This window comes from Apteryx mantelli, chromosome 1 (genome assembly GCF_036417845.1).
Source record: "Apteryx mantelli isolate bAptMan1 chromosome 1, bAptMan1.hap1, whole genome shotgun sequence".
Taxonomy (NCBI): Eukaryota; Metazoa; Chordata; class Aves; order Apterygiformes; family Apterygidae; genus Apteryx; species Apteryx mantelli.
In genome coordinates this window covers 216,880,828-216,892,839 of record NC_089978.1, presented here as the reverse complement: position 1 = coordinate 216,892,839, position 12,012 = coordinate 216,880,828, and positions in this window count along the sequence as shown.

The window sequence follows — 12,012 nt, the reverse complement described above, 5'->3', positions numbered from 1 at the left end:
ATCCTCTGTGACTTTCTTTTGTGTATTTGTTTTTCCTCAAAGACACCTGAGAGTTATCAAGCTTCTTTAATATTTGGACACTCAAGGTTCTGTCCAGATTTTTGCATTACTTAATTCTGGCACTCTGAGAAATGTTGTTGCTTTTTTTTTTCCTGTTGTTCTTTTAAATATCACTATCATGATAATAAAAATAAACAAAAATATGTTTCCATTCGTAAACCTCCCTACTTGCCTTGTAGTAACACTCACCCTTATCTTTGCCTGAATTCCCCCTCTTTAGGTCTATCTTATCTTCAGTTTCCTTGCACAAAGCAGGTTTCAGACTTAGCTTTTTCCTTACTAGCTTTGTCTGCCGTCGGCACAGCACTTCTGTTTCTTAACCTCCACGGGAACAGACCTCACAGCCCGGCTCACTTAGGCCACGACTGCCAGTGCTGACTTGAAAGTCTGCATAATACTAGCCCTTTTTTTTTATTATTTTCTCAAGCAGCTCAACCACATAAACTTCTTTGGAATTTACCAGAAAATGCTCTTTTGTTCTTCTCTTTTGCTTTCTTTATCACTGAACATCCCACTGCTTTTCATGACTAATCATTAGCATTGAATACCTTATTTTTCTATTCTGGCATTTTCTAAGCAAAGGGATAGAAGTAAACAGATTTATTTATTTGTAAAAAAAAAATAGACTAAAAAATGTATTTTTTTCTTCCAAGTAAGATCTATTCGGGTGCTTTTGATCTGCAGCATAACCCTGTTCATAGATAGCTGTCTCAACATCAAACTTTTTTCTCCTCAGACTGAACATGATGAAGTAATATGTAGCATGAGATTCAGTTAAAGTCAGAGACAAAACTGAGGGCCGGCTGTGAAACTCATACAGCTTTGTTTTCTTTACACCACACGTTTAAACCTCCAGGACCTTCCTGTTGAGAAAAATAAGCACTTGCAGAGACAAGCACAATTTAGTCTCTTAGAGGACATAACTTTGCTCTTCTGTTGCTTTATTCTAAGATAATTCCAAGTGAAGGTAGTCCAACGTAATTCTGTTTTTTGTATAGAAAAAGTATAGCCCTTACCAATGCTTTACTCTAAGGGTGGGTGGCTGGGGATGTTTGAGGCTATTCTGACCAGCAGATGCTCATATTTGGTTTAAAGAGTCCAAGGTGCTTTTAGATTTCCACCGAGACGATACAAGACGTAAAGCAGCTGTGCTCCCCAAAGCTGCAAACAGAGTTTTCGACTATCTGTTGCTGAATTCCAACAGTTACACTTTTTCGGCAGTTACAAAAGTCTTAACATTTCTAAATTCACGTTTCTGTCTTTCCCACCACCTGAGAATGCCATCTGCTGTTTATCTCAAATACATCCAACTTTCCATAGTGTATATCTCTGGGATGTTCTCAAATTCCATTTTGATAGGACTTTGTTTTTCATTTTGCTTTATTTTTGGCTTATTTATCAAGTGATGAAACTGTGCATAGTGCAAGGCACACGTGGGTTTTGCTGTACTTTTCCCTTCAGTAGTAATCTGTCAAGCAATAAATTTTAGAACTAAAAAAAAAACAAAAAAAACCCTGTTCTTTGTTTGAGCTGTTGGTCACAATCCTTATTAGCACCCATCTAGTGGCAGCGCACAGGGGATTAAGCCCACTTGAAATGATTACTCTTGAGTCATGGTACAGCCAGGACACAACCAAAGATCAAGTTGTCTAAAGTAGTTATTATATATTTTCTGCAGAATACGCTGCTTTGACTAACAGAATATGCTGGCATGCATTTTCCTAGGAATTGGTGACTTTCGGCAACAGATTTTTTTGCAAATTGTAGAGAAATGTGTTCATTTCAAAAAAGTATTGTTAGGAAGCCTTTTTAAGCTCAATGTGGAATTCCAGTTGGAGTGGACTCTGATTACAGCACACTTCAAATAAGAGTAAGATGTTGATGAGTGCTTATGCCACTAGGGTATTGTGATGTGGACCCCTTCTCAATCTATCCTTTTAGTGATAGCTCACTTAATTCTTTAAAGAAATCTAAGATCCACCTAACCAACCTATAGTTATCTAAAAGCCAGCTGTCTGACCACAGTAATCAAGGCTGAACCTGGAGTCAATGGAGAGAAATAGCTGTATGGGGCAGGTACCTACCTCTAGGATGACACAAATCCTCCTGACACTGCCTCTCTCCTTTGGCTTTAGAGGGAACTTAGACCACCTGCTTGATAAAAAAGCTAACTTTTACATGGATAGACTTAGGTCAGATGAATGTCTAAATCTCACATGAAGGTCATTTAAAAAATGAACACGAAAAATGAAATGAAGGTGGTCAGCGGTGGTGTATCCCTGGGATAGATATTGGGGCCAATGCCGTTTAACATTTTCATTAAGGACCTGGGTGATGGGACAGAGCACACCCTCAGCAAGTTTTCAGATGATACAAAACTGGAGTAGTGGTTGCGCTGCCATTTAGAGGGACCTCATCAGGCTGGAGAAATGGACTGACAGGAAAACCATCCAGTCTGACAAAGGGAAAGTCCTGCATCGGGGGATGAATAACCCCGTGCACCAGTACAGGCTGGCAGCTCTTGTCAATGTGGATAAATGTCCGGGGTTCTTACTCAAAGATGCCAGTTGGAGTCTGTGGCTATAGGGGCTCTTGGGAATCCTTTGTCCTTTCTGTTGGTCACTGAACCATGAGAATGGACCTGGGGCTTCTTTTGGAAGCCCAAAGGTAGGCACTAGTGCTGTTTGAGATGACCCTAGACAGCAATACAGCGCTGGCAGCTGGAGACTCGTGCAATGCTGAACTGGCAGTGAAAGGTCAGACAATACTATACATTCATGCAAGGGCAGCTCGAGCTCCTGCTGCTTTCTTTCTATAAGCAGCTAGTATAATCAATAGCTTGCTACTAACTGACACCTGCAGCAATCATGCTTGAAAATGCTGATACCCTGTAAAATGTCCTGAAAACCATAAACATTTCAGTTGACTTTGTTAGAGTCCTGCCTTTCTGGTGCAGTGGGTGTGTGCACAAGAAATATGAGGTTGAGGTTGAGCTTTTGCTTAGTTCAGGATAGATTAGAGAAGACCTTCCTTTTGTTTTAATGGTGGCTCCACTGATAAAACACATTTTCAGAGAGAGTTCAGCCAACAACAAAGCTACACATTTCTGAAAATCTTACTTTGAAAACATGTAGAATTGATGAGAATACCAAGATTGCAGGGTTGGAGTAGGAAGTATTATCTAGTGCTAGAACATAAGCCTGGAAATTAAAGGACCTGGGTTTAGTTTCTTTCTGTCACAGGTGTTATATGTTATCCTAGATAAGTCACTTTGCCTTTCTGTGCCTCTTACTCCCAGTTGTAAAATAATTCTTCCTTCTTTGCCTCTGTGGGATATCACAAAGCATGCGAAGTGTCCAGATTTTATAGTATTAGGTGTCATAAATGCATCTTAGGCTGTCAATTTTACACTGGTGTAGGGTACATTTTGTTAGAGAATCCAACAGAGTTATTCTGTCATTACACTGTGTAACAGAGCAGAGTCAGCTCACGATTTTGCAGAAATATAGATCTGGGGTTTGTGAAGTTTTGCTTTATTTTTGTCTGCTTGTTTTATCACAGGGGTGAGGGGCCAGCGCTGGATAACTTCTGACAAAATGAAGGATAGGGGGAAGAGACCAGATGAGAGGTTAGGCGTTGAATCAGGGTTTGCTACTTGCTGCTACCAAGGTGTTGGAAGCAATGAAGGACTTCAGCTTCTGGTAGACATCACCCCGAAAGCCCTCACACTTCCTTTATTAGCAGCAACAGCTGCCAGCTGTGGTTGCTTTGCTGCCCCATCCATCTGCTGCCCAAGGCAGCTCTCTATCTTGATATTACCCAAACCATCTCTCTAATAAAGATGGTATTGTGCTCAGACACTTGATGTTCAATTCAGTCACCTAAGCAAAGGTTTCTCTTGTCCTGGGTTGTCGGAGACATTTACCCCAAGCTGCCACAGGATATGACACAGGATGTACTGCAGACCCATGCCTTCTTCAGCAACATATTATATGCCTGCACTGTTGCTCTCTGTTCTTTATTATGAAATGTAGTCTTGCTCAAAGCATCAATACGTGGGTCTTATTTTTGGTCTCGGGCTGTCCCACTGCACAATAGTTAACATTACTCAGAACTAACAGAAGACTTGAGCTTCTAGGAATGGAGTTTACAGCACGCTGGACATCTTACATATCTACAGGAGTTAGGAACCAAAACACCATTATAAACCTGTTTCTTAGTGATCCAATATTATGGGGAGCACATAAGGAGAGGAAATAGAAATAACGAAAGGAGAGAGAAGTATGGCAATCTGATAACTTGCACCAGCCTAAACAACAACAACAAAAAAAGTCCAATTTCAAATAGAGATATTTAGGCTTATTTACTCATGTTAATGAATAATCTATTTTTCCCTAATTGATAGTTTTGAGTAGAAGTATGGAGCATTTTTGTTCTCCAATTGTCTCGGACATTGTTACAGTAATGTTTCAATTGGTAGTCTGGCGCTTCGCTCCCATTTTTTTCCTCATACTACAATTTCAGAGTCAGTTAAGTCATCTGATGATGCTGTTTAATTCACTTATAAATAACAGGTTTGTAGAATGGGAGAACTGCTGCTAAGAAATTATAGCCCAACAGAACAATTTGGGCATTGCTTTGGATGACACACGCACATCTTTTATTTCAAAATTATTATTGTGGTGTTTTTATATAATCTTTGATTCAGCTGAGAAGTTAGCTTCAGAAAAAGTGCAGTGACTATAACCCAGTGGTATACAAACTGATTTAGCAGGATGTAACCCTGTATAGTTCTGTTTCAGCTCCTTTAGTTTTCCTCAAACTCATAAAAAAGCAAAAGTATACAAAAGAAATTAAATTAGTTTTCAAGCAGAAAAACATTTGTATGACAAAATCACATTTTTTCGGATATCACAGTTAACTCACTTTGTGCTAAGAGATCAGTACAAATATCTTGAAACATCCAAGCTATGTGGAATAAAAAACCTCTAGCCTTAAGATGACAGGTAGATATTTCTCTCCCCCCATCCCTAAAGGCACATTATCCCACTGATGACTCTTGCAGAGTTTCTTATATCTCCTTTGAAACATGAACTCCTTGGTGATATTTTTCTATGCTAGAAAAATTACTGGCCTAATGGTAAATCTGCAATGCATGCATAATGAATAGCATCAGTTTTCCATTCAGTAAAGATCTTTAGAAAGTATAAGAACACTATGGGATAAGTGATTATCCTACCTGCAAACCATTGTACATTTTCCCTGAGATCTCATCAGCTAGTCTCATCATTTTGGACTCTATCTGTCCATCAATGTCTTTAGCAGCCTAGGACATACAGCAGGCTAAAACTGAACACTTCTTGCCCTGTCTTTTCACACCTATATTTCTCTTGTGAGACTCAGGATTTGGGCGAGGAAGGGACCGATATTTAGGCAACTGAATTACACCAAATGCCTATTGCATCTGAGACATTCACATATGGCCAGGATATATGACATAGGACCCATGGGAGACCAGTGGCCACCTGCAGAAGCAGCTGGAGACCACATGGGCTTCCCTGAGACATCTCAAATGGCACTAGATGCCCACACGAGGGCAACTGAATCACTTTCATGGAATGATTCTTCTCATCTATTTTAGATGTCTACCTTGGGGTAAAATCATCACCTTAAAAATCACCTTAGATCTTTATTGATTGTTAAAGAAAGAGAAAGTAATTAACTTCATATTGACATTGTAACCATCAAAGGTAGGTTTCTATGTGCAGATGAAACATCTACTGCTAGATATACAAAGCAGAATTTCACAAGGGATCAAGGTGTCTAAACTCTTTACAGTTGGTGGAGATCTGGGGCAGGATTCAGTTTCCTAAGCATAGGTGCCTAGTGCTGTTTCAGATGATCTAGGGTTTCCCATATGCTCATATGGGATTGGCAAATAAGACACAGGACCCAGAGGTAATCCACACTTTCTGAGCCAGCAGATGGAGGCCTGATAGGTTACTACAGAGCACCCAGTATGACGCTAGACACCTAGATACAGGAAACTGAAACCTATCTGCTTCTTCTGTATTAATTATTGGCTCAGTTCAGCTACTAGGGACCTCTAGAAAACTGACGTGTCTGGGTGAACATTTTTACATATCATTTATATTGAAATTGTTTCTGAAAAGAGGGAATATTTATTAGCATCTTTTCTTATGAAAATTCTTTTTAGTGACAAACGACAAATGTTTTTTTTCAGCTAACCATTTCACATGATTGTATTTATTTTTGTGAAGCATAACTTTTTAATGAGAAAATATTATTGATTTATAGATAACAGGTTTTAGCTGGAAACCAGAAGTGTTTGATCTTCAGCCACAAAAATGTTAAGTCCTTCATTTTGTGATGAAAAAGGGGAGAAGGAATTATTCAGAGAAAAACAAAACAAAACCATTTTCTGATCATCTCTATTAATAGCAGCTGCTGTTCTTATTTGAAATATGTATGGAAATTCCCAGATGTAAAGTGCAAAGGATTGTTATTCTTAAGGAATTTCAGGAGACAAATGGCTTCTTAGCATTTCACCAATGCAGAGGAGACCAAAACTGCCTGCTTGAAAATGTAGCACTATCTGCAGTGCCTAGGTGCAAAACTATTTGAAACTGCTCATTTCTTTTTCTGGCTTAGCAAAGCCTCTGATCATCCTGTAACTATAGCAACATAACCACAAGCTGCTCAATTTTAGACACTTTTTGTGCATTGTCTATTTTTTCCAGAATATAAAAAGATAATGGTATACAGGCACTCTGCTTTGTTTGCCTTGTTAAGCTATATTTAAATAATAAGTGATAAACAGAATGAACAAAAAAGCCTCCTGTTGCTAAATGCTTCTAATGCTAACTTTATTTTCTTGAAGACTTAGGGGGTGTGATTCATTTGCCTGAATGTAGGCACACAATGCCATCTGAGATGCCCTCGGGGAGCTCACCTGGTATGCAGCTGCCACAGCAGAAGGGTAGTTGTTTGGGAAATCATAGAGTGTCTCAGGCAGAACTAGGCACCTATGTTTAGACAATTGAATTGCAAGTAATCATATATTTTTTTCAAAATATCCTTGACTCCTGCTAAGTGCCAACAAAGTAACTGATTATTTACTTTATGTTAAACATTCAGGTAGTGACAAGACACAGCCTCCAGAAATGTATCGGACAGGACATTAGCAATTATCCAATATGTTCCTGGAGGCTGCGTCTCATCGCTATACGGGGTCACATAACCTTACAAGGTTTTATTCTTCCCCTCAAGTTTCTTCTCTCAGAGGCTTCTTAAAATAACACAAAATAAAAATTTTGGAGTGGAATTCAGTCCTAGATTAGGGCATCTAAATTCAGGGATCTGTCTGTCAGCTTAATTCAGCCTATGCAGAGGCTTCTTAGGGAGTTTAAGCCTCTTCTTGCCTCACCAGAGAGGTGCAGGTCTCCTGGAGGTCCCGTGTGATGTTTGCTTGTCCCATGAGGATGTCTCAGACAGCATAGAGCAACCAAAGAGCACTAAAGAGCTTTGCGGGGACAACCTAATCAAATCTCATGTGTCCAAGCTCATAATGAACCTACGTAATGAAGATCTAGTCAAAACAGTCAAAAGCCTACTTCTAGACACTTATATGTAACAGTATGACTCACAGCCAACTCTCATGACTTGAGTCAGTGGCCTAACACTATCTGAGGCATCTTAGGGTACCTGATCTATCTACACAGGGATGACATATACAGTGGGACCTACAAGAGATTATGGTCTTCTGCAGTAGCAGCTAGAGGACAAGCAGAATACTCTAGAACATTTCAAATGACCTATAATCAAGAAACTGAGTAAGCCCTGGACATTTGTGTGGGCAGCTATAACCCAAAGAAATTCTACTCATTGCTTTAATCATGTCAGAGATGCAAATGAGTCTTTGAGATACAAAATGATAGAACCTGTGGAAAAATGCCAAACACTAATACCACAGTAAAACGAAAGCAAAATAAAATACTATTATTAACAGTAAGTATCATACAGGTCATTGCATTGTAAGTACTGGTCAGACAGGCCCAATAAAAGACCTATGCCCTTCCAGTTATAAAAGTGTGAGCTTTGTTTATTATCTGACCAGTCAAGATCCAGAAATGACATCGGCACATGTACAGCGTGCCCACTGACAGCTCATTTCTGGACTTCCTCTGTGGTCACTACAAAGAAATAGAAATTTTCAGGGAGTGACTCACCTGGTCTACTCTAAATGCCTACTTCAGAATAGATGGAATTACACATTAGTAACATTTATTTCTCTGCATATGAACAGCCTTCAGAGTAATCTGTGCAGAGCAGACACCCATCCTGAGTGAGATGCACCAGTCCTGAAGAAAGGAGGGGCATGTTTCCATATTGAACCCTGAAAGTCTAAAAGTGCAATAAATATCTATAATTAAATAAAATCTATGTGGCTACATTAGTATTCTTTCTACCCATTTTTTATATGACGTCCAAACTCAAACAGTATGCATTTTTCTTTTGGTAATTATTCTGGCAGAGAGAAAAGTCTCACACTTCCTTATGCAGCAAAGCTGGTCAAGCTTTCAAACTTTTGCTTGATGAGATAGTCTTTTTATCTCAGTTGAGGTCCATGGTATTATTCTTGCAGAAAACTGAAAGAGCTTACTTGCTTTTTGTTAAACTTTTCAATTTTTCAATCAATTCTTCCAGATAAAGTGTGTGAAAAGATGATAATCTCCCCCTGCTTTTTTCTTTTCTTTCTAGATTCTTTCAGTTCACCCCCACCTTTTTTCCAACCTTCTAGTCTTTCATTTACAAATAGCAACATAAAATCTTAATTTTATTTCCTAGTTGTAGGCATAAAAAGGGGTTGCTCACATGTAGGGATTTAAGCAAATTCATAATTGTTTGCAAGATCAGAATATAAACAAGCAAACTTTCCTTTCAGTTAAAGTTTCTCTAACCCACATTGGGCCTTCCTCCACTACTTGAGGAAATTATTATCCTCCAAATGCAGAGGAGGAAAAATCCCTTACATGACATTCCAGACCTCCTGAAATCAAAGAAAAAAACCAATGATTTAAGTGACTTAACAACATGTCTAAATCAGGAAACAATGAATTATCATAAATAATGGCTAAATAAGAATATTTCAAAATCACCCAAAGGTAAAATATATTAGCATTGTCTTATATCAAAGAAACACTCAGAAGAATCAATGCGTGCTCAAAGATAATTATCAGAAGACACTAAATTCAGCATTTCTAGTAAGGAATACACATAATTAGATAAATAGCTATGAGCAGTTGGAGGAAAATGCCTCATTCCTTTCACTGGTCTTAGTGTTATCACAATAGTTACCAAAAGGCAGAACCACAGCTTTACTTGCACTGCTTGTCCCAGATCTCCCAAATCATCTTAACCTGTCTGTTAACCACCAAAACAGTTACTTACCAACCATCACCTCCATAAACTCTCAAAATTCAATTCCACTTTCCTCAAAGAGAGACGGATGAAGATACTAACTAGAAGTGTTTCTCTAGGGCAGGAAATTCTGTCTAAAAGTCCACCTGATTTTATTTCCTTCCTTAACCTTTTCTGTCATGAGAATGAGAAGTTGCAGACCCCCAACTGACAGCTATTCATTCGTTATCCACCACGTGGATAGCATCCCCATCCTCCTATTGACTCATACCCTGGTGGGTAAAACCCTCACACAGACATAAGCAATGAAGAGTTAAGCCATGCTCAGACTTCTGGTTTTCAGATGACTTGTTCCAGCCAAGAGCCTTGCCCAGGGAGCGGGAGAAGAAGTGGAGACAGAAGAGACACTGTCTATCTGTTGTTGAAGTAATGCTGTTGGGCAGTTAGGGGTGTAAAAGATACAGTGCTGGAAGGAGATAACTCAAAAAGGTGAGTTGTTCACCTAATATTTTAGCTACAAGTCTGGTCTATTTGAATTCAGCCAGGAATATGAAACTCATGGAGCCAGAAAGAAGGCAAGATAAGAGGAACCTGGCATAGCTTAATGAATTAGATACCTTGCTTAAAGGGGATCATCCTGAGGTTCAGGTCTCACTAATAAAATCATTTCTTCTTATTATCTCACACTGGTCCAATGCAAAAAGCACAAACCTGAAAGAGAAAAGAGAGTTATTGCACCCAGAAGCTTCAAAGAAACTTCACTTAAACCCCAGCATAATATAACCAATATCTCTGGTGATGGTTGGGATTTTCTTATTCAGCGCTACAGACATCCAGAGCAGTATATTAAAATTTTATTGTTCTGGTCTTGCTAGAGTAGTTACCAATAGCAAGTAGGAAAAAATAATTGCCCATTCAGTGATATTGATTTTGCTAATAATCTCGTTTCAGCATGTTAGTGTTTTTCCTATAAGCTACTTGGAACCCATTTGAAAAGTCTGGCTAATGACATGTGAAATCATATATACAGTAAAAACTATTACACACTATGAAATGTGTCCTTGCAGTGTTATTAAGTGGCCTTGCTTCATTACAAATATAGTATAACCATCATGGCTGATGGAGTTTAAACAAGAATTCATTGCGGTTTGTTTTGGTTCAGTAAAGATAGCTGTGTCAAAGGTTTTGTATTTAGCTACAAATATGTAGAAGGGAGGAGAGATGGAAGGATGGCTAGTATTCATGCAATTTTGCATTTTCTTTAAACTTTAACAAGTACACCAGTGATTTAACAGATTCGCCAATGATTCTGAAAACAAAACACAGTGTAAAAAAACCCTGAATATAAATACTTTAGGATTCAATACAGAGACCTTTTAGTTCAAATTGCCTTTCAAACAGCTGCTGTACCTTATTTACACAGTATAAACAACCTATGAAATTACAATTTAGATTAGTCTATATTCACTCCTCTCTATGCATGAAACAGGAGAGTAGGGAAGTGCTAGCTCTTGATTTTAGGTGTCCAATTCAAGTCAGGTTTCGGGCTTAAATAACATCTATATTTCAGATGTGAGGTCTGACTGGTTATTCTTCCCTACAATACTGTTTTGTTTTTTTTTCCTCCCCCCCCCAAGAAGTGTAGCAATTAAACAAGGACAGTAAGAGAAACTAAACTGATCATGAATTTTGATCACCAGTGTTTGATTTAGTGTTAGGACTCCACTGGAGAAGGAAGAAATAAGTGCCTGGAGACTTGCACTGAACATTGTCCCCTCAATAACTTACCAGACTTACACTTCATTTTATATACAGAGTTATTGCCACTTAGATTCTATTATTATACATGGGGCATTAATGACTTTTGGGGTGCCACATATTTAATTGTATATGACTCTAATGATATGTAAAGAAAGAACTAAACAGAAAGTTCTGACAATTTTCCTTAGATTAATAGCAAAAAGTTTGTCCCCTTCTTAAGAGGGAACCAGAGGTTGATGCAGCAACATCTGCCAGTGCCAGCCCCAACCAGTGGTATAGTCTTTTATTATAGTGAAGATGGATATGAAGGAACATGGAGTAGATACATATTTTAATATGTGCTCTTCTTTGCTTTTAGCTATTATAATGGCAGTCCTCATCTGGCAGAACAGGTCCATTTGATACAAGCATAAAACATTCCTTATCTTCCTGTTAGATATGATCATGCACTTCACTTTGATGTCATTGCAAGTGGTGCCTTATCATGAAAAAGTAGAATTTGGCTCATTTGATGGATAACATCTTTGACTTTTTTATTAGGAGAAGAGAGATAAAGAATGTAACTGCATCTTGAGTCCTTCCAGTCAAGCTCTTTCTGACATCCGTTCTGAAATGACTATGTTGCCTCTATATTTAGACTGAGTACAAGGAGTTGGTCTTTTTTTTTTTTTTTTTGAAGTGACCAGGAAAACTATAGAATCTACCTTTGCAGAAGGCCATTGAGACAAATACTCTGGATTTTTTAAAAAC